Below are 27,929 nucleotides of genomic sequence, written 5' to 3' on the forward strand. Positions count from 1 at the left end.
GCTGAACGGGCCTTATGAAAATCCCATTCTGAGTTTTTAGTTTAACTGTTCGAACTTTGCCATCCCGACCAGGAATTTTCTCTATAATTTTACCCAAAGGCCAATACAAGCGTTTTTTGAAATCATCGCCTATTAAGACTATCTCCCCAATTTTAGGCAACCGGGTTACTTTATTTTGTGGTTGTTTCATTATTAATTGCCCCAAATATTCTTTTCGGAAACGGTTCCTTAAATCTTTAAGAAGTTTTGTGCGGTATTTAATTCTTCTCAAAAAATGCTGAGAGTCAATTTTATCTATATCTGCTACATTCGAAGTACAATTTTCAATTAAAAACATTGACGGAGTTAAAGGGATAGCATCTTCAGAGTTCTCCGAAATATATGTTAAAGGTCGAGAATTAATTACCGACTCACAATCGCAAATTAAGGTTTCCAGTTCTTCATAAGATAAAACCGATTTTCCCAAAGAACGTCTTAAAAGTTCTTTAACCATGCGAACTAGCCGTTCCCACCAACCTCCCCACCAGGAGGCTGTTGGTGGATTGAATTTCCATACTATTCTCTTTATTTTTGCCTCATTCTCTATTATGTCCCAGTTAAGTTTATACATTTCGTTATACGTTCCTTGGAAGTTAGTCCCATTGTCAGAATAAATGGTTCGTGGTCTGCCACGTCTGGCTATAAAACGTCTTAGAGCCAAAAGAAAAGATTCTGTTGATAACGAAGTCACCAGTTCTAGATGGATTGCCCTGTACACAGCGCATGTGAAGAGTGCCATCCAAACCTTCTTACCGTCTTTCAAAAACAATGGGCCAGCTAAATCTACTCCCAAAATTTCAAAAGCCCTATAATCTCCTACGCGATCTTCAGGAAGAGGAGTCACTTCGCAAGACATCGGTTTCGCTTTATATCGTTGACATATTACACACCCTTTTAACACATTACGCACAGTTTTACGTTGTTTTAGTATCCAGAATCTTTCTCTTAAAATAGATTGAAGCATTTGAGTTCCAGCATGACAATGTTTCTTATGAACTGACTCAATTAACAATGTAGTAAAGATACATTTACTCGGTAACAAAATTGGTGTTAAAAATTCAGAATTGTCTTTGCGTTCCAATATTCTAGTTTTAACTCTTATAATTTTTTCATTATCAATGAATACATCAAGTGGGTTAAGAGCTCTAATGTCAGGGAAATTTGAGCTTTGAACCAACCGAATCAAAACCTTTTCGGAATTTATGATTTCAGCAACAGTTAGTTTAGATTCTTTACACAAATTTGACTTCTTCCTACAGTTAGAAATAAAACGTAACACCCAACCGGTTACACGAATAATTTTCTCATAATCAGAAACTCTTTCTGCATACCAAGGAATGGTATCCTCTGAAAAGTTAACATTAATAAGTTTTACCTTCCTCTTTTCCAAGTCAGCTTCGCTCGGCTGACAAACAATATTCGTAGGCCAAAATTCAGGGCTTTCTCTTAGCCAGAAAGGTCCCTTAAACCACTCCGAGTTAATCATTTGTTTAGCAGAGCAACCTCGAGATAACGCATCTGCTGGGTTCATATTACCAGGCACAAGGCTCCATGATTCAGGTTTTGTCAACTTAGTAATTTCTTTAACATGATTGCTTACAAAGTTCGACCAATTACCAGGATTTCTGATCCACCATAATGCGACTGTGGAATCACACCACAAAGTTACATTTATATCAAAATCATTAAGAGCTTTACAAACAGAATATAATAATCGGGATCCAATGCAACAGGACATTAATTCCAATCTAGGAATCGTCAAATTCTTAATAGGAGCTACTCTAGATTTTGCTCTTAAGAGAGTAAGTTTTACACTGCATGAATCAACACTTCTCGCGAAAATACATCCTGCATAAGCATATTTGCAGGCATCGACAAATACATGCAATTCAACTGTTGCAAAGGTTCCAATGAATCGGGGTATTGCCACATTTTTCAACAAAAGTATATCAGATAACCACACAAAAAATTTACTTACAAAATCATGAGGCAATACCTCGTCCCAAGAAAATTTCAACTTCTATGTTTCTTGTAACAAAAGTTTTGGAAGCAAAGTTATTGGTGCAAGTATTCCAATTGGATCAAAAATTGATTGTACAATAGACAGAATCAGTCTCTTAGTTACCTTAGTATCACAAGTTATCATATTTACATTTATATTACACCTTAAAGTATCATTGTCTAAATTCCACAATATTCCTAAAAGAGGTGTGTCCCCAGAATGTTTTGTAGTATATTTGGAAGCAACATTGCTCTCCCATCCCCTTAAATTAAATCTGCCTCTCGACATAAGACTTTTGGCCTTTTGAATTAAATCCTCTTGTCCCTCAATATTGTAAACACCCGTAATACAATTATCTACATAGAACGAATTTTTTAATTTGTCAGCCACATCTAAAAAGTCAGATGAACAATTATCCAAGAGATATTTAATAGACGCACCTAGTAGATAAGGGCTGCAGGAAACCCCAAAAACTACTCTGCAGTGCCTATACACTATTTCTCCCTCATCACTTGGATAGAAAAATCGCAAGTAATCTCTATCCTTCGGAGAAATTCCTAACTGCAAGAATGCTTTCTCTATGTCTGCACTCAGACCAATAGGAAAAAATCTCATTCTGTCTAAAATATCAGGGACTAATTCTATTAAATTAGGTCCTTTCAATAAACACTGATTCAAAGATGGTTTTCCCTTTTCACAAGATGAAGCATCAAAAACGGGTTTTACCTTAGTGCTTTCACTATTCATCTTAATAACCGGTCTGCGTGGTAAAAAGTGGCATTTATTGTTTAATTCCTTTTCCGGAACCTTTTCTATAATATTTAAATTTTCCCACTCTCTAAACACTTCTTGATATTCCTTCAAAGAATTATTTTCTTTTGCCCTCTTTATCATTTTTTGATGACGTGTCAAAGCAATGCTTTTATTATCTGATAAATTGGTAGATTCGCATTTCCAGGGTAATTCCAATTCATATCTACCATCGGGCCGAATAGATAATTTATTCTGAAAATCAATCTCATAGTCGCAATGAAGATTTTTCGTTTTACTATTTTCCGTCGGGTCGGAAATACCCAAAACTTCAAGCTCCCATAAAGATTTCAAAGAAGCATTATTTACATGTAACGAAAGACTTATTAGGGCATTATCCCTGACAGTATCATTTTCTTTACCCATAACCGTCCAACCCAGTTTTGTTTTGACTGCAGTTAAACCAGAGGGTAATTCTAGGTATTCGTCAGTTAACAGTTTACCAATGACATCTGCACCTATCAATAAATCAATTTCACTTTCCTCGCAAAATGTGTCACTGACCTCAATTTTCCTGCTTTTCAATTCCTCTATAATCTGAGCATTCTTGATTGTTGGAACAAATCCACATATCTTTTTTTCAGAAAAAGCTTCAAAACAACACCTAAAAGTGTTATCTAAACTGCTTATGTCAATAGCAAAAACAGAATGGGTTACAGGCGCAGTTTCCCTTCCCCCAAACAAACCATGAATTACTTTCTCCTGTCGAATAGGATCAGCCTTCATTCGCTTCATAATTTTCTCCCCAACGTATGATCGTTGGGATCCCGAATCCAAGAGAATCCTAATTTTTCTCTCTCGATCTTTAACTTTAATTAGAACACATAAAGTTTGCAAATAAACTTTCTCGCTCTTACTATTATTAGAAAGGGAAACATCCAACTTAGAGTCATTTTGTTTTACAGAACTAACATTCTGAGGACACATAAATTTTATATGATCACAACTGCAAATGGGGCATTTAATATTGGCTTTACATTGGTTTTTTAAATGGCCAATTCTTAAACATGAAAAACAAACACCTTTCTTTTGTACAAGTTGCCTCTTTTCATTTAAGCTCATATTTTCAGCTTTAAAACACTTAGCACTCATATGAGGCTTACCACAAAATATACAAACATTTTGCTTACCTTTACTGGTTTCATTTGTACTTACCAGCGCGGCAGCTGTTGCTAAATCTGAATTACCTGAAATAACATTTTTATTAAGACGCTTAACAGAATGAGTAAATCCTGATTGTGCTAATCTAATCATTTCTTCCGATTCTACTTCATGCCTTAAAAAACACATTAGTTTTTCAAGCGTTCTTTCAGAACTCTTTTCCTGTCCCTGTTCAGAAGTTCGACTCCGCTCCCAGGCTCATAGAATATTCTCAGGTAGGCACGACTCCACTAAAGGTCCCAAGAAATCAGCAAACTTTTCCTTGGTGCGTCCTAAGCTTTCCAGCGCTCGTAATTTACTTTCTATACTATCATAAAGTACTCCTAAGTCCGACGCCGTTCTGCCTGTTGTAGCATTCTTTGTAACAAGCCCAAGCAAATCTCTTACATAGATCTGCACCAGGAGGTCTTCTCTACCAAATCTTTCTTTCAGCTGCTCGATAGCTTTAGGATAATTCGCGGCGGTAACAGGAAAACTGTTCAGAAGTTGAGCTGCCTTTGAGCCAGTACTGCACATTCTGTTTTTGCTATTGACATAAGTACAAAAATTTATCTTCCGGCACAATATCCGCATCTTCATGAATTTTGGAGAATTGGCTCCAAAAGCCTAAAAATTCTCTTGCATCTCCAGAAAATTTTTTCAGTTCAAGTTTAGGAAGTTTGAACTTCCTGTTTTTATTTTCTTTAGGATCCGAAATCGAAACTGAAGCAATATCTGTAGTAACATTCATCGAATTCAATTGTCCAATTTTATTCTGAAGTTTCACCTTTAAAGCTATAAAGGAATCTCTGTATCCTTCAGCCGTATTAAATTCATTTTCAAAATCAGCTTCCTTGGTTTGTTCTAAAACACTGCTTTGAGTACTGTCCAAGCGTTCAAATTTGTCAATTAGTTGCCCCAACAACACTTGCAATCTCTCATGATCCGTACAAGTAGGCAATTCTTCTTCCACAATCTTCGTAGTTAACGTAAACGAAGTACGTTCACTTTTACGTTTTGCCTTTAACAACTCCATTTTAACAAAACGCCTAAATCAAAACTACTCGAAATCACACAAACGTCCTGTCAAACGGACGCCAAACTTTTATGTTGAAACTAAATAACGTTTGCATAATCCGAGTTCAGAAAACAAAACATTTATTTTACATATTTTAAAAAAATAACGTTCTGAAACAACATGTTTCATCTACACAATCAATCGACGCTTTCACCAGAGCATTACGCCATCAAACCTGGCACACATCCAAAAGTTCAAATTGAAGAATTACAGAAGCGTTGTTGCCACACAAGAAAAGACATATAGTTACAACTTCACACAATAATAAAACAAAAACACACTTTTGAAAAATAGACAATAATAATAAAAATAGTAATAATAAAATTCTTAACAATATTTTCTCGATTATGCAACATCCTCCCCCCTTTTTGAGTCAGTGGCAAACGACTCAAAAACATATGTTATCCTATTAAAAAGGTCTAGTACATTAGGCTTCTTAGCAAGCCGTCCTGACGACGTAAATTTCTGTTTTATATGCTGTACGTCAGTCTGATCGTTTTTCTTATCGTCGTTAACGTTAGGCTCTTCAACTAAATAATTTTCACCTAGTTGTATCTCTAGTGGATAAATACGCTGAACGGGCCTTATGAAAATCCCATTCTGAGTTTTTAGTTTAACTGTTCGAACTTTGCCATCCCGACCAGGAATTTTCTCTATAATTTTACCCAAAGGCCAATACAAGCGTTTTTTGAAATCATCGCCTATTAAGACTATCTCCCCAATTTTAGGCAACCGGGTTACTTTATTTTGTGGTTGTTTCATTATTAATTGCCCCAAATATTCTTTTCGGAAACGGTTCCTTAAATCTTTAAGAAGTTTTGTGCGGTATTTAATTCTTCTCAAAAAATGCTGAGAGTCAATTTTATCTATATCTGCTACATTCGAAGTACAATTTTCAATTAAAAACATTGACGGAGTTAAAGGGATAGCATCTTCAGAGTTCTCCGAAATATATGTTAAAGGTCGAGAATTAATTACCGACTCACAATCGCAAATTAAGGTTTCCAGTTCTTCATAAGATAAAACCGATTTTCCCAAAGAACGTCTTAAAAGTTCTTTAACCATGCGAACTAGCCGTTCCCACCAACCTCCCCACCAGGAGGCTGTTGGTGGATTGAATTTCCATACTATTCTCTTTATTTTTGCCTCATTCTCTATTATGTCCCAGTTAAGTTTATACATTTCGTTATACGTTCCTTGGAAGTTAGTCCCATTGTCAGAATAAATGGTTCGTGGTCTGCCACGTCTGGCTATAAAACGTCTTAGAGCCAAAAGAAAAGATTCTGTTGATAACGAAGTCACCAGTTCTAGATGGATTGCCCTGTACACAGCGCATGTGAAGAGTGCCATCCAAACCTTCTTACCGTCTTTCAAAAACAATGGGCCAGCTAAATCTACTCCCAAAATTTCAAAAGCCCTATAATCTCCTACGCGATCTTCAGGAAGAGGAGTCACTTCGCAAGACATCGGTTTCGCTTTATATCGTTGACATATTACACACCCTTTTAACACATTACGCACAGTTTTACGTTGTTTTAGTATCCAGAATCTTTCTCTTAAAATAGATTGAAGCATTTGAGTTCCAGCATGACAATGTTTCTTATGAACTGACTCAATTAACAATGTAGTAAAGATACATTTACTCGGTAACAAAATTGGTGTTAAAAATTCAGAATTGTCTTTGCGTTCCAATATTCTAGTTTTAACTCTTATAATTTTTTCATTATCAATGAATACATCAAGTGGGTTAAGAGCTCTAATGTCAGGGAAATTTGAGCTTTGAACCAACCGAATCAAAACCTTTTCGGAATTTATGATTTCAGCAACAGTTAGTTTAGATTCTTTACACAAATTTGACTTCTTCCTACAGTTAGAAATAAAACGTAACACCCAACCGGTTACACGAATAATTTTCTCATAATCAGAAACTCTTTCTGCATACCAAGGAATGGTATCCTCTGAAAAGTTAACATTAATAAGTTTTACCTTCCTCTTTTCCAAGTCAGCTTCGCTCGGCTGACAAACAATATTCGTAGGCCAAAATTCAGGGCTTTCTCTTAGCCAGAAAGGTCCCTTAAACCACTCCGAGTTAATCATTTGTTTAGCAGAGCAACCTCGAGATAACGCATCTGCTGGGTTCATATTACCAGGCACAAGGCTCCATGATTCAGGTTTTGTCAACTTAGTAATTTCTTTAACATGATTGCTTACAAAGTTCGACCAATTACCAGGATTTCTGATCCACCATAATGCGACTGTGGAATCACACCACAAAGTTACATTTATATCAAAATCATTAAGAGCTTTACAAACAGAATATAATAATCGGGATCCAATGCAACAGGACATTAATTCCAATCTAGGAATCGTCAAATTCTTAATAGGAGCTACTCTAGATTTTGCTCTTAAGAGAGTAAGTTTTACACTGCATGAATCAACACTTCTCGCGAAAATACATCCTGCATAAGCATATTTGCAGGCATCGACAAATACATGCAATTCAACTGTTGCAAAGGTTCCAATGAATCGGGGTATTGCCACATTTTTCAACAAAAGTATATCAGATAACCACACAAAAAATTTACTTACAAAATCATGAGGCAATACCTCGTCCCAAGAAAATTTCAACTTCTATGTTTCTTGTAACAAAAGTTTTGGAAGCAAAGTTATTGGTGCAAGTATTCCAATTGGATCAAAAATTGATTGTACAATAGACAGAATCAGTCTCTTAGTTACCTTAGTATCACAAGTTATCATATTTACATTTATATTACACCTTAAAGTATCATTGTCTAAATTCCACAATATTCCTAAAAGAGGTGTGTCCCCAGAATGTTTTGTAGTATATTTGGAAGCAACATTGCTCTCCCATCCCCTTAAATTAAATCTGCCTCTCGACATAAGACTTTTGGCCTTTTGAATTAAATCCTCTTGTCCCTCAATATTGTAAACACCCGTAATACAATTATCTACATAGAACGAATTTTTTAATTTGTCAGCCACATCTAAAAAGTCAGATGAACAATTATCCAAGAGATATTTAATAGACGCACCTAGTAGATAAGGGCTGCAGGAAACCCCAAAAACTACTCTGCAGTGCCTATACACTATTTCTCCCTCATCACTTGGATAGAAAAATCGCAAGTAATCTCTATCCTTCGGAGAAATTCCTAACTGCAAGAATGCTTTCTCTATGTCTGCACTCAGACCAATAGGAAAAAATCTCATTCTGTCTAAAATATCAGGGACTAATTCTATTAAATTAGGTCCTTTCAATAAACACTGATTCAAAGATGGTTTTCCCTTTTCACAAGATGAAGCATCAAAAACGGGTTTTACCTTAGTGCTTTCACTATTCATCTTAATAACCGGTCTGCGTGGTAAAAAGTGGCATTTATTGTTTAATTCCTTTTCCGGAACCTTTTCTATAATATTTAAATTTTCCCACTCTCTAAACACTTCTTGATATTCCTTCAAAGAATTATTTTCTTTTGCCCTCTTTATCATTTTTTGATGACGTGTCAAAGCAATGCTTTTATTATCTGATAAATTGGTAGATTCGCATTTCCAGGGTAATTCCAATTCATATCTACCATCGGGCCGAATAGATAATTTATTCTGAAAATCAATCTCATAGTCGCAATGAAGATTTTTCGTTTTACTATTTTCCGTCGGGTCGGAAATACCCAAAACTTCAAGCTCCCATAAAGATTTCAAAGAAGCATTATTTACATGTAACGAAAGACTTATTAGGGCATTATCCCTGACAGTATCATTTTCTTTACCCATAACCGTCCAACCCAGTTTTGTTTTGACTGCAGTTAAACCAGAGGGTAATTCTAGGTATTCGTCAGTTAACAGTTTACCAATGACATCTGCACCTATCAATAAATCAATTTCACTTTCCTCGCAAAATGTGTCACTGACCTCAATTTTCCTGCTTTTCAATTCCTCTATAATCTGAGCATTCTTGATTGTTGGAACAAATCCACATATCTTTTTTTCAGAAAAAGCTTCAAAACAACACCTAAAAGTGTTATCTAAACTGCTTATGTCAATAGCAAAAACAGAATGGGTTACAGGCGCAGTTTCCCTTCCCCCAAACAAACCATGAATTACTTTCTCCTGTCGAATAGGATCAGCCTTCATTCGCTTCATAATTTTCTCCCCAACGTATGATCGTTGGGATCCCGAATCCAAGAGAATCCTAATTTTTCTCTCTCGATCTTTAACTTTAATTAGAACACATAAAGTTTGCAAATAAACTTTCTCGCTCTTACTATTATTAGAAAGGGAAACATCCAACTTAGAGTCATTTTGTTTTACAGAACTAACATTCTGAGGACACATAAATTTTATATGATCACAACTGCAAATGGGGCATTTAATATTGGCTTTACATTGGTTTTTTAAATGGCCAATTCTTAAACATGAAAAACAAACACCTTTCTTTTGTACAAGTTGCCTCTTTTCATTTAAGCTCATATTTTCAGCTTTAAAACACTTAGCACTCATATGAGGCTTACCACAAAATATACAAACATTTTGCTTACCTTTACTGGTTTCATTTGTACTTACCAGCGCGGCAGCTGTTGCTAAATCTGAATTACCTGAAATAACATTTTTATTAAGACGCTTAACAGAATGAGTAAATCCTGATTGTGCTAATCTAATCATTTCTTCCGATTCTACTTCATGCCTTAAAAAACACATTAGTTTTTCAAGCGTTCTTTCAGAACTCTTTTCCTGTCCCTGTTCAGAAGTTCGACTCCGCTCCCAGGCTCATAGAATATTCTCAGGTAGGCACGACTCCACTAAAGGTCCCAAGAAATCAGCAAACTTTTCCTTGGTGCGTCCTAAGCTTTCCAGCGCTCGTAATTTACTTTCTATACTATCATAAAGTACTCCTAAGTCCGACGCCGTTCTGCCTGTTGTAGCATTCTTTGTAACAAGCCCAAGCAAATCTCTTACATAGATCTGCACCAGGAGGTCTTCTCTACCAAATCTTTCTTTCAGCTGCTCGATAGCTTTAGGATAATTCGCGGCGGTAACAGGAAAACTGTTCAGAAGTTGAGCTGCCTTTGAGCCAGTACTGCACATTCTGTTTTTGCTATTGACATAAGTACAAAAATTTATCTTCCGGCACAATATCCGCATCTTCATGAATTTTGGAGAATTGGCTCCAAAAGCCTAAAAATTCTCTTGCATCTCCAGAAAATTTTTTCAGTTCAAGTTTAGGAAGTTTGAACTTCCTGTTTTTATTTTCTTTAGGATCCGAAATCGAAACTGAAGCAATATCTGTAGTAACATTCATCGAATTCAATTGTCCAATTTTATTCTGAAGTTTCACCTTTAAAGCTATAAAGGAATCTCTGTATCCTTCAGCCGTATTAAATTCATTTTCAAAATCAGCTTCCTTGGTTTGTTCTAAAACACTGCTTTGAGTACTGTCCAAGCGTTCAAATTTGTCAATTAGTTGCCCCAACAACACTTGCAATCTCTCATGATCCGTACAAGTAGGCAATTCTTCTTCCACAATCTTCGTAGTTAACGTAAACGAAGTACGTTCACTTTTACGTTTTGCCTTTAACAACTCCATTTTAACAAAACGCCTAAATCAAAACTACTCGAAATCACACAAACGTCCTGTCAAACGGACGCCAAACTTTTATGTTGAAACTAAATAACGTTTGCATAATCCGAGTTCAGAAAACAAAACATTTATTTTACATATTTTAAAGAAATAACGTTCTGAAACAACATGTTTCATCTACACAATCAATCGACGCTTTCACCAGAGCATTACGCCATCAAACCTGGCACACATCCAAAAGTTCAAATTGAAGAATTACAGAAGCGTTGTTGCCACACAAGAAAAGACATATAGTTACAACTTCACACAATAATAAAACAAAAACACACTTTTGAAAAATAGACAATAATAATAAAAATAGTAATAATAAAATTCTTAACAATATTTTCTCGATTATGCAACATCCTCCCCCCTTTTTGAGTCAGTGGCAAACGACTCAAAAACATATGTTATCCTATTAAAAAGGTCTAGTACATTAGGCTTCTTAGCAAGCCGTCCTGACGACGTAAATTTCTGTTTTATATGCTGTACGTCAGTCTGATCGTTTTTCTTATCGTCGTTAACGTTAGGCTCTTCAACTAAATAATTTTCACCTAGTTGTATCTCTAGTGGATAAATACGCTGAACGGGCCTTATGAAAATCCCATTCTGAGTTTTTAGTTTAACTGTTCGAACTTTGCCATCCCGACCAGGAATTTTCTCTATAATTTTACCCAAAGGCCAATACAAGCGTTTTTTGAAATCATCGCCTATTAAGACTATCTCCCCAATTTTAGGCAACCGGGTTACTTTATTTTGTGGTTGTTTCATTATTAATTGCCCCAAATATTCTTTTCGGAAACGGTTCCTTAAATCTTTAAGAAGTTTTGTGCGGTATTTAATTCTTCTCAAAAAATGCTGAGAGTCAATTTTATCTATATCTGCTACATTCGAAGTACAATTTTCAATTAAAAACATTGACGGAGTTAAAGGGATAGCATCTTCAGAGTTCTCCGAAATATATGTTAAAGGTCGAGAATTAATTACCGACTCACAATCGCAAATTAAGGTTTCCAGTTCTTCATAAGATAAAACCGATTTTCCCAAAGAACGTCTTAAAAGTTCTTTAACCATGCGAACTAGCCGTTCCCACCAACCTCCCCACCAGGAGGCTGTTGGTGGATTGAATTTCCATACTATTCTCTTTATTTTTGCCTCATTCTCTATTATGTCCCAGTTAAGTTTATACATTTCGTTATACGTTCCTTGGAAGTTAGTCCCATTGTCAGAATAAATGGTTCGTGGTCTGCCACGTCTGGCTATAAAACGTCTTAGAGCCAAAAGAAAAGATTCTGTTGATAACGAAGTCACCAGTTCTAGATGGATTGCCCTGTACACAGCGCATGTGAAGAGTGCCATCCAAACCTTCTTACCGTCTTTCAAAAACAATGGGCCAGCTAAATCTACTCCCAAAATTTCAAAAGCCCTATAATCTCCTACGCGATCTTCAGGAAGAGGAGTCACTTCGCAAGACATCGGTTTCGCTTTATATCGTTGACATATTACACACCCTTTTAACACATTACGCACAGTTTTACGTTGTTTTAGTATCCAGAATCTTTCTCTTAAAATAGATTGAAGCATTTGAGTTCCAGCATGACAATGTTTCTTATGAACTGACTCAATTAACAATGTAGTAAAGATACATTTACTCGGTAACAAAATTGGTGTTAAAAATTCAGAATTGTCTTTGCGTTCCAATATTCTAGTTTTAACTCTTATAATTTTTTCATTATCAATGAATACATCAAGTGGGTTAAGAGCTCTAATGTCAGGGAAATTTGAGCTTTGAACCAACCGAATCAAAACCTTTTCGGAATTTATGATTTCAGCAACAGTTAGTTTAGATTCTTTACACAAATTTGACTTCTTCCTACAGTTAGAAATAAAACGTAACACCCAACCGGTTACACGAATAATTTTCTCATAATCAGAAACTCTTTCTGCATACCAAGGAATGGTATCCTCTGAAAAGTTAACATTAATAAGTTTTACCTTCCTCTTTTCCAAGTCAGCTTCGCTCGGCTGACAAACAATATTCGTAGGCCAAAATTCAGGGCTTTCTCTTAGCCAGAAAGGTCCCTTAAACCACTCCGAGTTAATCATTTGTTTAGCAGAGCAACCTCGAGATAACGCATCTGCTGGGTTCATATTACCAGGCACAAGGCTCCATGATTCAGGTTTTGTCAACTTAGTAATTTCTTTAACATGATTGCTTACAAAGTTCGACCAATTACCAGGATTTCTGATCCACCATAATGCGACTGTGGAATCACACCACAAAGTTACATTTATATCAAAATCATTAAGAGCTTTACAAACAGAATATAATAATCGGGATCCAATGCAACAGGACATTAATTCCAATCTAGGAATCGTCAAATTCTTAATAGGAGCTACTCTAGATTTTGCTCTTAAGAGAGTAAGTTTTACACTGCATGAATCAACACTTCTCGCGAAAATACATCCTGCATAAGCATATTTGCAGGCATCGACAAATACATGCAATTCAACTGTTGCAAAGGTTCCAATGAATCGGGGTATTGCCACATTTTTCAACAAAAGTATATCAGATAACCACACAAAAAATTTACTTACAAAATCATGAGGCAATACCTCGTCCCAAGAAAATTTCAACTTCTATGTTTCTTGTAACAAAAGTTTTGGAAGCAAAGTTATTGGTGCAAGTATTCCAATTGGATCAAAAATTGATTGTACAATAGACAGAATCCGTCTCTTAGTTACCTTAGTATCACAAGTTATCATATTTACATTTATATTACACCTTAAAGTATCATTGTCTAAATTCCACAATATTCCTAAAAGAGGTGTGTCCCCAGAATGTTTTGTAGTATATTTGGAAGCAACATTGCTCTCCCATCCCCTTAAATTAAATCTGCCTCTCGACATAAGACTTTTGGCCTTTTGAATTAAATCCTCTTGTCCCTCAATATTGTAAACACCCGTAATACAATTATCTACATAGAACGAATTTTTTAATTTGTCAGCCACATCTAAAAAGTCAGATGAACAATTATCCAAGAGATATTTAATAGACGCACCTAGTAGATAAGGGCTGCAGGAAACCCCAAAAACTACTCTGCAGTGCCTATACACTATTTCTCCCTCATCACTTGGATAGAAAAATCGCAAGTAATCTCTATCCTTCGGAGAAATTCCTAACTGCAAGAATGCTTTCTCTATGTCTGCACTCAGACCAATAGGAAAAAATCTCATTCTGTCTAAAATATCAGGGACTAATTCTATTAAATTAGGTCCTTTCAATAAACACTGATTCAAAGATGGTTTTCCCTTTTCACAAGATGAAGCATCAAAAACGGGTTTTACCTTAGTGCTTTCACTATTCATCTTAATAACCGGTCTGCGTGGTAAAAAGTGGCATTTATTGTTTAATTCCTTTTCCGGAACCTTTTCTATAATATTTAAATTTTCCCACTCTCTAAACACTTCTTGATATTCCTTCAAAGAATTATTTTCTTTTGCCCTCTTTATCATTTTTTGATGACGTGTCAAAGCAATGCTTTTATTATCTGATAAATTGGTAGATTCGCATTTCCAGGGTAATTCCAATTCATATCTACCATCGGGCCGAATAGATAATTTATTCTGAAAATCAATCTCATAGTCGCAATGAAGATTTTTCGTTTTACTATTTTCCGTCGGGTCGGAAATACCCAAAACTTCAAGCTCCCATAAAGATTTCAAAGAAGCATTATTTACATGTAACGAAAGACTTATTAGGGCATTATCCCTGACAGTATCATTTTCTTTACCCATAACCGTCCAACCCAGTTTTGTTTTGACTGCAGTTAAACCAGAGGGTAATTCTAGGTATTCGTCAGTTAACAGTTTACCAATGACATCTGCACCTATCAATAAATCAATTTCACTTTCCTCGCAAAATGTGTCACTGACCTCAATTTTCCTGCTTTTCAATTCCTCTATAATCTGAGCATTCTTGATTGTTGGAACAAATCCACATATCTTTTTTTCAGAAAAAGCTTCAAAACAACACCTAAAAGTGTTATCTAAACTGCTTATGTCAATAGCAAAAACAGAATGGGTTACAGGCGCAGTTTCCCTTCCCCCAAACAAACCATGAATTACTTTCTCCTGTCGAATAGGATCAGCCTTCATTCGCTTCATAATTTTCTCCCCAACGTATGATCGTTGGGATCCCGAATCCAAGAGAATCCTAATTTTTCTCTCTCGATCTTTAACTTTAATTAGAACACATAAAGTTTGCAAATAAACTTTCTCGCTCTTACTATTATTAGAAAGGGAAACATCCAACTTAGAGTCATTTTGTTTTACAGAACTAACATTCTGAGGACACATAAATTTTATATGATCACAACTGCAAATGGGGCATTTAATATTGGCTTTACATTGGTTTTTTAAATGGCCAATTCTTAAACATGAAAAACAAACACCTTTCTTTTGTACAAGTTGCCTCTTTTCATTTAAGCTCATATTTTCAGCTTTAAAACACTTAGCACTCATATGAGGCTTACCACAAAATATACAAACATTTTGCTTACCTTTACTGGTTTCATTTGTACTTACCAGCGCGGCAGCTGTTGCTAAATCTGAATTACCTGAAATAACATTTTTATTAAGACGCTTAACAGAATGAGTAAATCCTGATTGTGCTAATCTAATCATTTCTTCCGATTCTACTTCATGCCTTAAAAAACACATTAGTTTTTCAAGCGTTCTTTCAGAACTCTTTTCCTGTCCCTGTTCAGAAGTTCGACTCCGCTCCCAGGCTCGTAGAATATTCTCAGGTAGGCACGACTCCACTAAAGGTCCCAAGAAATCAGCAAACTTTTCCTTGGTGCGTCCTAAGCTTTCCAGCGCTCGTAATTTACTTTCTATACTATCATAAAGTACTCCTAAGTCCGACGCCGTTCTGCCTGTTGTAGCATTCTTTGTAACAAGCCCAAGCAAATCTCTTACATAGATCTGCACCAGAAGGTCTTCTCTACCAAATCTTTCTTTCAGCTGCTCGATAGCTTTAGGATAATTCGCGGCGGTAACAGGAAAACTGTTCAGAAGTTGAGCTGCCTTTGAGCCAGTACTGCACATTCTGTTTTTGCTATTGACATAAGTACAAAAATTTATCTTCCGGCACAATATCCGCATCTTCATGAATTTTGGAGAATTGGCTCCAAAAGCCTAAAAATTCTCTTGCATCTCCAGAAAATTTTTTCAGTTCAAGTTTAGGAAGTTTGAACTTCCTGTTTTTATTTTCTTTAGGATCCGAAATCGAAACTGAAGCAATATCTGTAGTAACATTCATCGAATTCAATTGTCCAATTTTATTCTGAAGTTTCACCTTTAAAGCTATAAAGGAATCTCTGTATCCTTCAGCCGTATTAAATTCATTTTCAAAATCAGCTTCCTTGGTTTGTTCTAAAACACTGCTTTGAGTACTGTCCAAGCGTTCAAATTTGTCAATTAGTTGCCCCAACAACACTTGCAATCTCTCATGATCCGTACAAGTAGGCAATTCTTCTTCCACAATCTTCGTAGTTAACGTAAACGAAGTACGTTCACTTTTACGTTTTGCCTTTAACAACTCCATTTTAACAAAACGCCTAAATCAAAACTACTCGAAATCACACAAACGTCCTGTCAAACGGACGCCAAACTTTTATGTTGAAACTAAATAACGTTTGCATAATCCGAGTTCAGAAAACAAAACATTTATTTTACATATTTTAAAGAAATAACGTTCTGAAACAACATGTTTCATCTACACAATCAATCGACGCTTTCACCAGAGCATTACGCCATCAAACCTGGCACACATCCAAAAGTTCAAATTGAAGAATTACAGAAGCGTTGTTGCCACACAAGAAAAGACATATAGTTACAACTTCACACAATAATAAAACAAAAACACACTTTTGAAAAATAGACAATAATAATAAAAATAGTAATAATAAAATTCTTAACAATATTTTCTCGATTATGCAACATCCTCCCCCCTTTTTGAGTCAGTGGCAAACGACTCAAAAACATATGTTATCCTATTAAAAAGGTCTAGTACATTAGGCTTCTTAGCAAGCCGTCCTGACGACGTAAATTTCTGTTTTATATGCTGTACGTCAGTCTGATCGTTTTTCTTATCGTCGTTAACGTTAGGCTCTTCAACTAAATAATTTTCACCTAGTTGTATCTCTAGTGGATAAATACGCTGAACGGGCCTTATGAAAATCCCATTCTGAGTTTTTAGTTTAACTGTTCGAACTTTGCCATCCCGACCAGGAATTTTCTCTATAATTTTACCCAAAGGCCAATACAAGCGTTTTTTGAAATCATCGCCTATTAAGACTATCTCCCCAATTTTAGGCAACCGGGTTACTTTATTTTGTGGTTGTTTCATTATTAATTGCCCCAAATATTCTTTTCGGAAACGGTTCCTTAAATCTTTAAGAAGTTTTGTGCGGTATTTAATTCTTCTCAAAAAATGCTGAGAGTCAATTTTATCTATATCTGCTACATTCGAAGTACAATTTTCAATTAAAAACATTGACGGAGTTAAAGGGATAGCATCTTCAGAGTTCTCCGAAATATATGTTAAAGGTCGAGAATTAATTACCGACTCACAATCGCAAATTAAGGTTTCCAGTTCTTCATAAGATAAAACCGATTTTCCCAAAGAACGTCTTAAAAGTTCTTTAACCATGCGAACTAGCCGTTCCCACCAACCTCCCCACCAGGAGGCTGTTGGTGGATTGAATTTCCATACTATTCTCTTTATTTTTGCCTCATTCTCTATTATGTCCCAGTTAAGTTTATACATTTCGTTATACGTTCCTTGGAAGTTAGTCCCATTGTCAGAATAAATGGTTCGTGGTCTGCCACGTCTGGCTATAAAACGTCTTAGAGCCAAAAGAAAAGATTCTGTTGATAACGAAGTCACCAGTTCTAGATGGATTGCCCTGTACACAGCGCATGTGAAGAGTGCCATCCAAACCTTCTTACCGTCTTTCAAAAACAATGGGCCAGCTAAATCTACTCCCAAAATTTCAAAAGCCCTATAATCTCCTACGCGATCTTCAGGAAGAGGAGTCACTTCGCAAGACATCGGTTTCGCTTTATATCGTTGACATATTACAACCCTTTTAACACATTACGCACAGTTTTACGTTGTTTTAGTATCCAGAATCTTTCTCTTAAAAATAGATTGAAGCATTTGAGTTCCAGCATGACAATGTTTCTTATGAACTGACTCAATTAACAATGTAGTAAAGATACATTTACTCGGTAACAAAATTGGTGTTAAAAATTCAGAATTGTCTTTGCGTTCCAATATTCTAGTTTTAACTCTTATAATTTTTTCATTATCAATGAATACATCAAGTGGGTTAAGAGCTCTAATGTCAGGAAAATTTGAGCTTTGAACCAACCGAATCAAAACCTTTTCGGAATTTATGATTTCAGCAACAGTTAGTTTAGATTCTTTACACAAATTTGACTTCTTCCTACAGTTAGAAATAAAACGTAACACCCAACCGGTTACACGAATAATTTTCTCATAATCAGAAACTCTTTCTGCATACCAAGGAATGGTATCCTCTGAAAAGTTAACATTAATAAGTTTTACCTTCCTCTTTTCCAAGTCAGCTTCGCTCGGCTGACAAACAATATTCGTAGGCCAAAATTCAGGGCTTTCTCTTAGCCAGAAAGGTCCCTTAAACCACTCCGAGTTAATCATTTGTTTAGCAGAGCAACCTCGAGATAACGCATCTGCTGGGTTCATATTACCAGGCACAAGGCTCCATGATTCAGGTTTTGTCAACTTAGTAATTTCTTTAACATGATTGCTTACAAAGTTCGACCAATTACCAGGATTTCTGATCCACCATAATGCGACTGTGGAATCACACCACAAAGTTACATTTATATCAAAATCATTAAGAGCTTTACAAACAGAATATAATAATCGGGATCCAATGCAACAGGACATTAATTCCAATCTAGGAATCGTCAAATTCTTAATAGGAGCTACTCTAGATTTTGCTCTTAAGAGAGTAAGTTTTACACTGCATGAATCAACACTTCTCGCGAAAATACATCCTGCATAAGCATATTTGCAGGCATCGACAAATACATGCAATTCAACTGTTGCAAAGGTTCCAATGAATCGGGGTATTGCCACATTTTTCAACAAAAGTATATCAGATAACCACACAAAAAATTTACTTACAAAATCATGAGGCAATACCTCGTCCCAAGAAAATTTCAACTTCTATGTTTCTTGTAACAAAAGTTTTGGAAGCAAAGTTATTGGTGCAAGTATTCCAATTGGATCAAAAATTGATTGTACAATAGACAGAATCCGTCTCTTAGTTACCTTAGTATCACAAGTTATCATATTTACATTTATATTACACCTTAAAGTATCATTGTCTAAATTCCACAATATTCCTAAAAGAGGTGTGTCCCCAGAATGTTTTGTAGTATATTTGGAAGCAACATTGCTCTCCCATCCCCTTAAATTAAATCTGCCTCTCGACATAAGACTTTTGGCCTTTTGAATTAAATCCTCTTGTCCCTCAATATTGTAAACACCCGTAATACAATTATCTACATAGAACGAATTTTTTAATTTGTCAGCCACATCTAAAAAGTCAGATGAACAATTATCCAAGAGATATTTAATAGACGCACCTAGTAGATAAGGGCTGCAGGAAACCCCAAAAACTACTCTGCAGTGCCTATACACTATTTCTCCCTCATCACTTGGATAGAAAAATCGCAAGTAATCTCTATCCTTCGGAGAAATTCCTAACTGCAAGAATGCTTTCTCTATGTCTGCACTCAGACCAATAGGAAAAAATCTCATTCTGTCTAAAATATCAGGGACTAATTCTATTAAATTAGGTCCTTTCAATAAACACTGATTCAAAGATGGTTTTCCCTTTTCACAAGATGAAGCATCAAAAACGGGTTTTACCTTAGTGCTTTCACTATTCATCTTAATAACCGGTCTGCGTGGTAAAAAGTGGCATTTATTGTTTAATTCCTTTTCCGGAACCTTTTCTATAATATTTAAATTTTCCCACTCTCTAAACACTTCTTGATATTCCTTCAAAGAATTATTTTCTTTTGCCCTCTTTATCATTTTTTGATGACGTGTCAAAGCAATGCTTTTATTATCTGATAAATTGGTAGATTCGCATTTCCAGGGTAATTCCAATTCATATCTACCATCGGGCCGAATAGATAATTTATTCTGAAAATCAATCTCATAGTCGCAATGAAGATTTTTCGTTTTACTATTTTCCGTCGGGTCGGAAATACCCAAAACTTCAAGCTCCCATAAAGATTTCAAAGAAGCATTATTTACATGTAACGAAAGACTTATTAGGGCATTATCCCTGACAGTATCATTTTCTTTACCCATAACCGTCCAACCCAGTTTTGTTTTGACTGCAGTTAAACCAGAGGGTAATTCTAGGTATTCGTCAGTTAACAGTTTACCAATGACATCTGCACCTATCAATAAATCAATTTCACTTTCCTCGCAAAATGTGTCACTGACCTCAATTTTCCTGCTTTTCAATTCCTCTATAATCTGAGCATTCTTGATTGTTGGAACAAATCCACATATCTTTTTTTCAGAAAAAGCTTCAAAACAACACCTAAAAGTGTTATCTAAACTGCTTATGTCAATAGCAAAAACAGAATGGGTTACAGGCGCAGTTTCCCTTCCCCCAAACAAACCATGAATTACTTTCTCCTGTCGAATAGGATCAGCCTTCATTCGCTTCATAATTTTCTCCCCAACGTATGATCGTTGGGATCCCGAATCCAAGAGAATCCTAATTTTTCTCTCTCGATCTTTAACTTTAATTAGAACACATAAAGTTTGCAAATAAACTTTCTCGCTCTTACTATTATTAGAAAGGGAAACATCCAACTTAGAGTCATTTTGTTTTACAGAACTAACATTCTGAGGACACATAAATTTTATATGATCACAACTGCAAATGGGGCATTTAATATTGGCTTTACATTGGTTTTTTAAATGGCCAATTCTCAAACATGAAAAACAAACACCTTTCTTTTGTACAAGTTGCCTCTTTTCATTTAAGCTCATATTTTCAGCTTTAAAACACTTAGCACTCATATGAGGCTTACCACAAAATATACAAACATTTTGCTTACCTTTACTGGTTTCATTTGTACTTACCAGCGCGGCAGCTGTTGCTAAATCTGAATTACCTGAAATAACATTTTTATTAAGACGCTTAACAGAATGAGTAAATCCTGATTGTGCTAATCTAATCATTTCTTCCGATTCTACTTCATGCCTTAAAAAACACATTAGTTTTTCAAGCGTTCTTTCAGAACTCTTTTCCTGTCCCTGTTCAGAAGTTCGACTCCGCTCCCAGGCTCGTAGAATATTCTCAGGTAGGCACGACTCCACTAAAGGTCCCAAGAAATCAGCAAACTTTTCCTTGGTGCGTCCTAAGCTTTCCAGCGCTCGTAATTTACTTTCTATACTATCATAAAGTACTCCTAAGTCCGACGCCGTTCTGCCTGTTGTAGCATTCTTTGTAACAAGCCCAAGCAAATCTCTTACATAGATCTGCACCAGAAGGTCTTCTCTACCAAATCTTTCTTTCAGCTGCTCGATAGCTTTAGGATAATTCGCGGCGGTAACAGGAAAACTGTTCAGAAGTTGAGCTGCCTTTGAGCCAGTACTGCACATTCTGTTTTTGCTATTGACATAAGTACAAAAATTTATCTTCCGGCACAATATCCGCATCTTCATGAATTTTGGAGAATTGGCTCCAAAAGCCTAAAAATTCTCTTGCATCTCCAGAAAATTTTTTCAGTTCAAGTTTAGGAAGTTTGAACTTCCTGTTTTTATTTTCTTTAGGATCCGAAATCGAAACTGAAGCAATATCTGTAGTAACATTCATCGAATTCAATTGTCCAATTTTATTCTGAAGTTTCACCTTTAAAGCTATAAAGGAATCTCTGTATCCTTCAGCCGTATTAAATTCATTTTCAAAATCAGCTTCCTTGGTTTGTTCTAAAACACTGCTTTGAGTACTGTCCAAGCGTTCAAATTTGTCAATTAGTTGCCCCAACAACACTTGCAATCTCTCATGATCCGTACAAGTAGGCAATTCTTCTTCCACAATCTTCGTAGTTAACGTAAACGAAGTACGTTCACTTTTACGTTTTGCCTTTAACAACTCCATTTTAACAAAACGCCTAAATCAAAACTACTCGAAATCACACAAACGTCCTGTCAAACGGACGCCAAACTTTTATGTTGAAACTAAATAACGTTTGCATAATCCGAGTTCAGAAAACAAAACATTTATTTTACATATTTTAAAGAAATAACGTTCTGAAACAACATGTTTCATCTACACAATCAATCGACGCTTTCACCAGAGCATTACGCCATCAAACCTGGCACACATCCAAAAGTTCAAATTGAAGAATTACAGAAGCGTTGTTGCCACACAAGAAAAGACATATAGTTACAACTTCACACAATAATAAAACAAAAACACACTTTTGAAAAATAGACAATAATAATAAAAATAGTAATAATAAAATTCTTAACAATATTTTCTCGATTATGCAACATCCTCCCCCCTTTTTGAGTCAGTGGCAAACGACTCAAAAACATATGTTATCCTATTAAAAAGGTCTAGTACATTAGGCTTCTTAGCAAGCCGTCCTGACGACGTAAATTTCTGTTTTATATGCTGTACGTCAGTCTGATCGTTTTTCTTATCGTCGTTAACGTTAGGCTCTTCAACTAAATAATTTTCACCTAGTTGTATCTCTAGTGGATAAATACGCTGAACGGGCCTTATGAAAATCCCATTCTGAGTTTTTAGTTTAACTGTTCGAACTTTGCCATCCCGACCAGGAATTTTCTCTATAATTTTACCCAAAGGCCAATACAAGCGTTTTTTGAAATCATCGCCTATTAAGACTATCTCCCCAATTTTAGGCAACCGGGTTACTTTATTTTGTGGTTGTTTCATTATTAATTGCCCCAAATATTCTTTTCGGAAACGGTTCCTTAAATCTTTAAGAAGTTTTGTGCGGTATTTAATTCTTCTCAAAAAATGCTGAGAGTCAATTTTATCTATATCTGCTACATTCGAAGTACAATTTTCAATTAAAAACATTGACGGAGTTAAAGGGATAGCATCTTCAGAGTTCTCCGAAATATATGTTAAAGGTCGAGAATTAATTACCGACTCACAATCGCAAATTAAGGTTTCCAGTTCTTCATAAGATAAAACCGATTTTCCCAAAGAACGTCTTAAAAGTTCTTTAACCATGCGAACTAGCCGTTCCCACCAACCTCCCCACCAGGAGGCTGTTGGTGGATTGAATTTCCATACTATTCTCTTTATTTTTGCCTCATTCTCTATTATGTCCCAGTTAAGTTTATACATTTCGTTATACGTTCCTTGGAAGTTAGTCCCATTGTCAGAATAAATGGTTCGTGGTCTGCCACGTCTGGCTATAAAACGTCTTAGAGCCAAAAGAAAAGATTCTGTTGATAACGAAGTCACCAGTTCTAGATGGATTGCCCTGTACACAGCGCATGTGAAGAGTGCCATCCAAACCTTCTTACCGTCTTTCAAAAACAATGGGCCAGCTAAATCTACTCCCAAAATTTCAAAAGCCCTATAATCTCCTACGCGATCTTCAGGAAGAGGAGTCACTTCGCAAGACATCGGTTTCGCTTTATATCGTTGACATATTACACACCCTTTTAACACATTACGCACAGTTTTACGTTGTTTTAGTATCCAGAATCTTTCTCTTAAAATAGATTGAAGCATTTGAGTTCCAGCATGACAATGTTTCTTATGAACTGACTCAATTAACAATGTAGTAAAGATACATTTACTCGGTAACAAAATTGGTGTTAAAAATTCAGAATTGTCTTTGCGTTCCAATATTCTAGTTTTAACTCTTATAATTTTTTCATTATCAATGAATACATCAAGTGGGTTAAGAGCTCTAATGTCAGGGAAATTTGAGCTTTGAACCAACCGAATCAAAACCTTTTCGGAATTTATGATTTCAGCAACAGTTAGTTTAGATTCTTTACACAAATTTGACTTCTTCCTACAGTTAGAAATAAAACGTAACACCCAACCGGTTACACGAATAATTTTCTCATAATCAGAAACTCTTTCTGCATACCAAGGAATGGTATCCTCTGAAAAGTTAACATTAATAAGTTTTACCTTCCTCTTTTCCAAGTCAGCTTCGCTCGGCTGACAAACAATATTCGTAGGCCAAAATTCAGGGCTTTCTCTTAGCCAGAAAGGTCCCTTAAACCACTCCGAGTTAATCATTTGTTTAGCAGAGCAACCTCGAGATAACGCATCTGCTGGGTTCATATTACCAGGCACAAGGCTCCATGATTCAGGTTTTGTCAACTTAGTAATTTCTTTAACATGATTGCTTACAAAGTTCGACCAATTACCAGGATTTCTGATCCACCATAATGCGACTGTGGAATCACACCACAAAGTTACATTTATATCAAAATCATTAAGAGCTTTACAAACAGAATATAATAATCGGGATCCAATGCAACAGGACATTAATTCCAATCTAGGAATCGTCAAATTCTTAATAGGAGCTACTCTAGATTTTGCTCTTAAGAGAGTAAGTTTTACACTGCATGAATCAACACTTCTCGCGAAAATACATCCTGCATAAGCATATTTGCAGGCATCGACAAATACATGCAATTCAACTGTTGCAAAGGTTCCAATGAATCGGGGTATTGCCACATTTTTCAACAAAAGTATATCAGATAACCACACAAAAAATTTACTTACAAAATCATGAGGCAATACCTCGTCCCAAGAAAATTTCAACTTCTATGTTTCTTGTAACAAAAGTTTTGGAAGCAAAGTTATTGGTGCAAGTATTCCAATTGGATCAAAAATTGATTGTACAATAGACAGAATCCGTCTCTTAGTTACCTTAGTATCACAAGTTATCATATTTACATTTATATTACACCTTAAAGTATCATTGTCTAAATTCCACAATATTCCTAAAAGAGGTGTGTCCCCAGAATGTTTTGTAGTATATTTGGAAGCAACATTGCTCTCCCATCCCCTTAAATTAAATCTGCCTCTCGACATAAGACTTTTGGCCTTTTGAATTAAATCCTCTTGTCCCTCAATATTGTAAACACCCGTAATACAATTATCTACATAGAACGAATTTTTTAATTTGTCAGCCACATCTAAAAAGTCAGATGAACAATTATCCAAGAGATATTTAATAGACGCACCTAGTAGATAAGGGCTGCAGGAAACCCCAAAAACTACTCTGCAGTGCCTATACACTATTTCTCCCTCATCACTTGGATAGAAAAATCGCAAGTAATCTCTATCCTTCGGAGAAATTCCTAACTGCAAGAATGCTTTCTCTATGTCTGCACTCAGACCAATAGGAAAAAATCTCATTCTGTCTAAAATATCAGGGACTAATTCTATTAAATTAGGTCCTTTCAATAAACACTGATTCAAAGATGGTTTTCCCTTTTCACAAGATGAAGCATCAAAAACGGGTTTTACCTTAGTGCTTTCACTATTCATCTTAATAACCGGTCTGCGTGGTAAAAAGTGGCATTTATTGTTTAATTCCTTTTCCGGAACCTTTTCTATAATATTTAAATTTTCCCACTCTCTAAACACTTCTTGATATTCCTTCAAAGAATTATTTTCTTTTGCCCTCTTTATCATTTTTTGATGACGTGTCAAAGCAATGCTTTTATTATCTGATAAATTGGTAGATTCGCATTTCCAGGGTAATTCCAATTCATATCTACCATCGGGCCGAATAGATAATTTATTCTGAAAATCAATCTCATAGTCGCAATGAAGATTTTTCGTTTTACTATTTTCCGTCGGGTCGGAAATACCCAAAACTTCAAGCTCCCATAAAGATTTCAAAGAAGCATTATTTACATGTAACGAAAGACTTATTAGGGCATTATCCCTGACAGTATCATTTTCTTTACCCATAACCGTCCAACCCAGTTTTGTTTTGACTGCAGTTAAACCAGAGGGTAATTCTAGGTATTCGTCAGTTAACAGTTTACCAATGACATCTGCACCTATCAATAAATCAATTTCACTTTCCTCGCAAAATGTGTCACTGACCTCAATTTTCCTGCTTTTCAATTCCTCTATAATCTGAGCATTCTTGATTGTTGGAACAAATCCACATATCTTTTTTTCAGGAAAAGCTTCAAAACAACACCTAAAAGTGTTATCTAAACTGCTTATGTCAATAGCAAAAACAGAATGGGTTACAGGCGCAGTTTCCCTTCCCCCAAACAAACCATGAATTACTTTCTCCTGTCGAATAGGATCAGCCTTCATTCGCTTCATAATTTTCTCCCCAACGTATGATCGTTGGGATCCCGAATCCAAGAGAATCCTAATTTTTCTCTCTCGATCTTTAACTTTAATTAGAACACATAAAGTTTGCAAATAAACTTTCTCGCTCTTACTATTATTAGAAAGGGAAACATCCAACTTAGAGTCATTTTGTTTTACAGAACTAACATTCTGAGGACACATAAATTTTATATGATCACAACTGCAAATGGGGCATTTAATATTGGCTTTACATTGGTTTTTTAAATGGCCAATTCTTAAACATGAAAAACAAACACCTTTCTTTTGTACAAGTTGCCTCTTTTCATTTAAGCTCATATTTTCAGCTTTAAAACACTTAGCACTCATATGAGGCTTACCACAAAATATACAAACATTTTGCTTACCTTTACTGGTTTCATTTGTACTTACCAGCGCGGCAGCTGTTGCTAAATCTGAATTACCTGAAATAACATTTTTATTAAGACGCTTAACAGAATGAGTAAATCCTGATTGTGCTAATCTAATCATTTCTTCCGATTCTACTTCATGCCTTAAAAAACACATTAGTTTTTCAAGCGTTCTTTCAGAACTCTTTTCCTGTCCCTGTTCAGAAGTTCGACTCCGCTCCCAGGCTCGTAGAATATTCTCAGGTAGGCACGACTCCACTAAAGGTCCCAAGAAATCAGCAAACTTTTCCTTGGTGCGTCCTAAGCTTTCCAGCGCTCGTAATTTACTTTCTATACTATCATAAAGTACTCCTAAGTCCGACGCCGTTCTGCCTGTTGTAGCATTCTTTGTAACAAGCCCAAGCAAATCTCTTACATAGATCTGCACCAGAAGGTCTTCTCTACCAAATCTTTCTTTCAGCTGCTCGATAGCTTTAGGATAATTCGCGGCGGTAACAGGAAAACTGTTCAGAAGTTGAGCTGCCTTTGAGCCAGTACTGCACATTCTGTTTTTGCTATTGACATAAGTACAAAAATTTATCTTCCGGCACAATATCCGCATCTTCATGAATTTTGGAGAATTGGCTCCAAAAGCCTAAAAATTCTCTTGCATCTCCAGAAAATTTTTTCAGTTCAAGTTTAGGAAGTTTGAACTTCCTGTTTTTATTTTCTTTAGGATCCGAAATCGAAACTGAAGCAATATCTGTAGTAACATTCATCGAATTCAATTGTCCAATTTTATTCTGAAGTTTCACCTTTAAAGCTATAAAGGAATCTCTGTATCCTTCAGCCGTATTAAATTCATTTTCAAAATCAGCTTCCTTGGTTTGTTCTAAAACACTGCTTTGAGTACTGTCCAAGCGTTCAAATTTGTCAATTAGTTGCCCCAACAACACTTGCAATCTCTCATGATCCGTACAAGTAGGCAATTCTTCTTCCACAATCTTCGTAGTTAACGTAAACGAAGTACGTTCACTTTTACGTTTTGCCTTTAACAACTCCATTTTAACAAAACGCCTAAATCAAAACTACTCGAAATCACACAAACGTCCTGTCAAACGGACGCCAAACTTTTATGTTGAAACTAAATAACGTTTGCATAATCCGAGTTCAGAAAACAAAACATTTATTTTACATATTTTAAAGAAATAACGTTCTGAAACAACATGTTTCATCTACACAATCAATCGACGCTTTCACCAGAGCATTACGCCATCAAACCTGGCACACATCCAAAAGTTCAAATTGAAGAATTACAGAAGCGTTGTTGCCACACAAGAAAAGACATATAGTTACAACTTCACACAATAATAAAACAAAAACACACTTTTGAAAAATAGAC

This window comes from Stegodyphus dumicola, chromosome 3 (assembly GCF_044657685.1).
Source record: "Stegodyphus dumicola isolate Sdum_Otavi_A_Nest chromosome 3, ASM4465768v1".
In the NCBI taxonomy this organism is placed as follows: Eukaryota; Metazoa; Arthropoda; class Arachnida; order Araneae; family Eresidae; genus Stegodyphus; species Stegodyphus dumicola.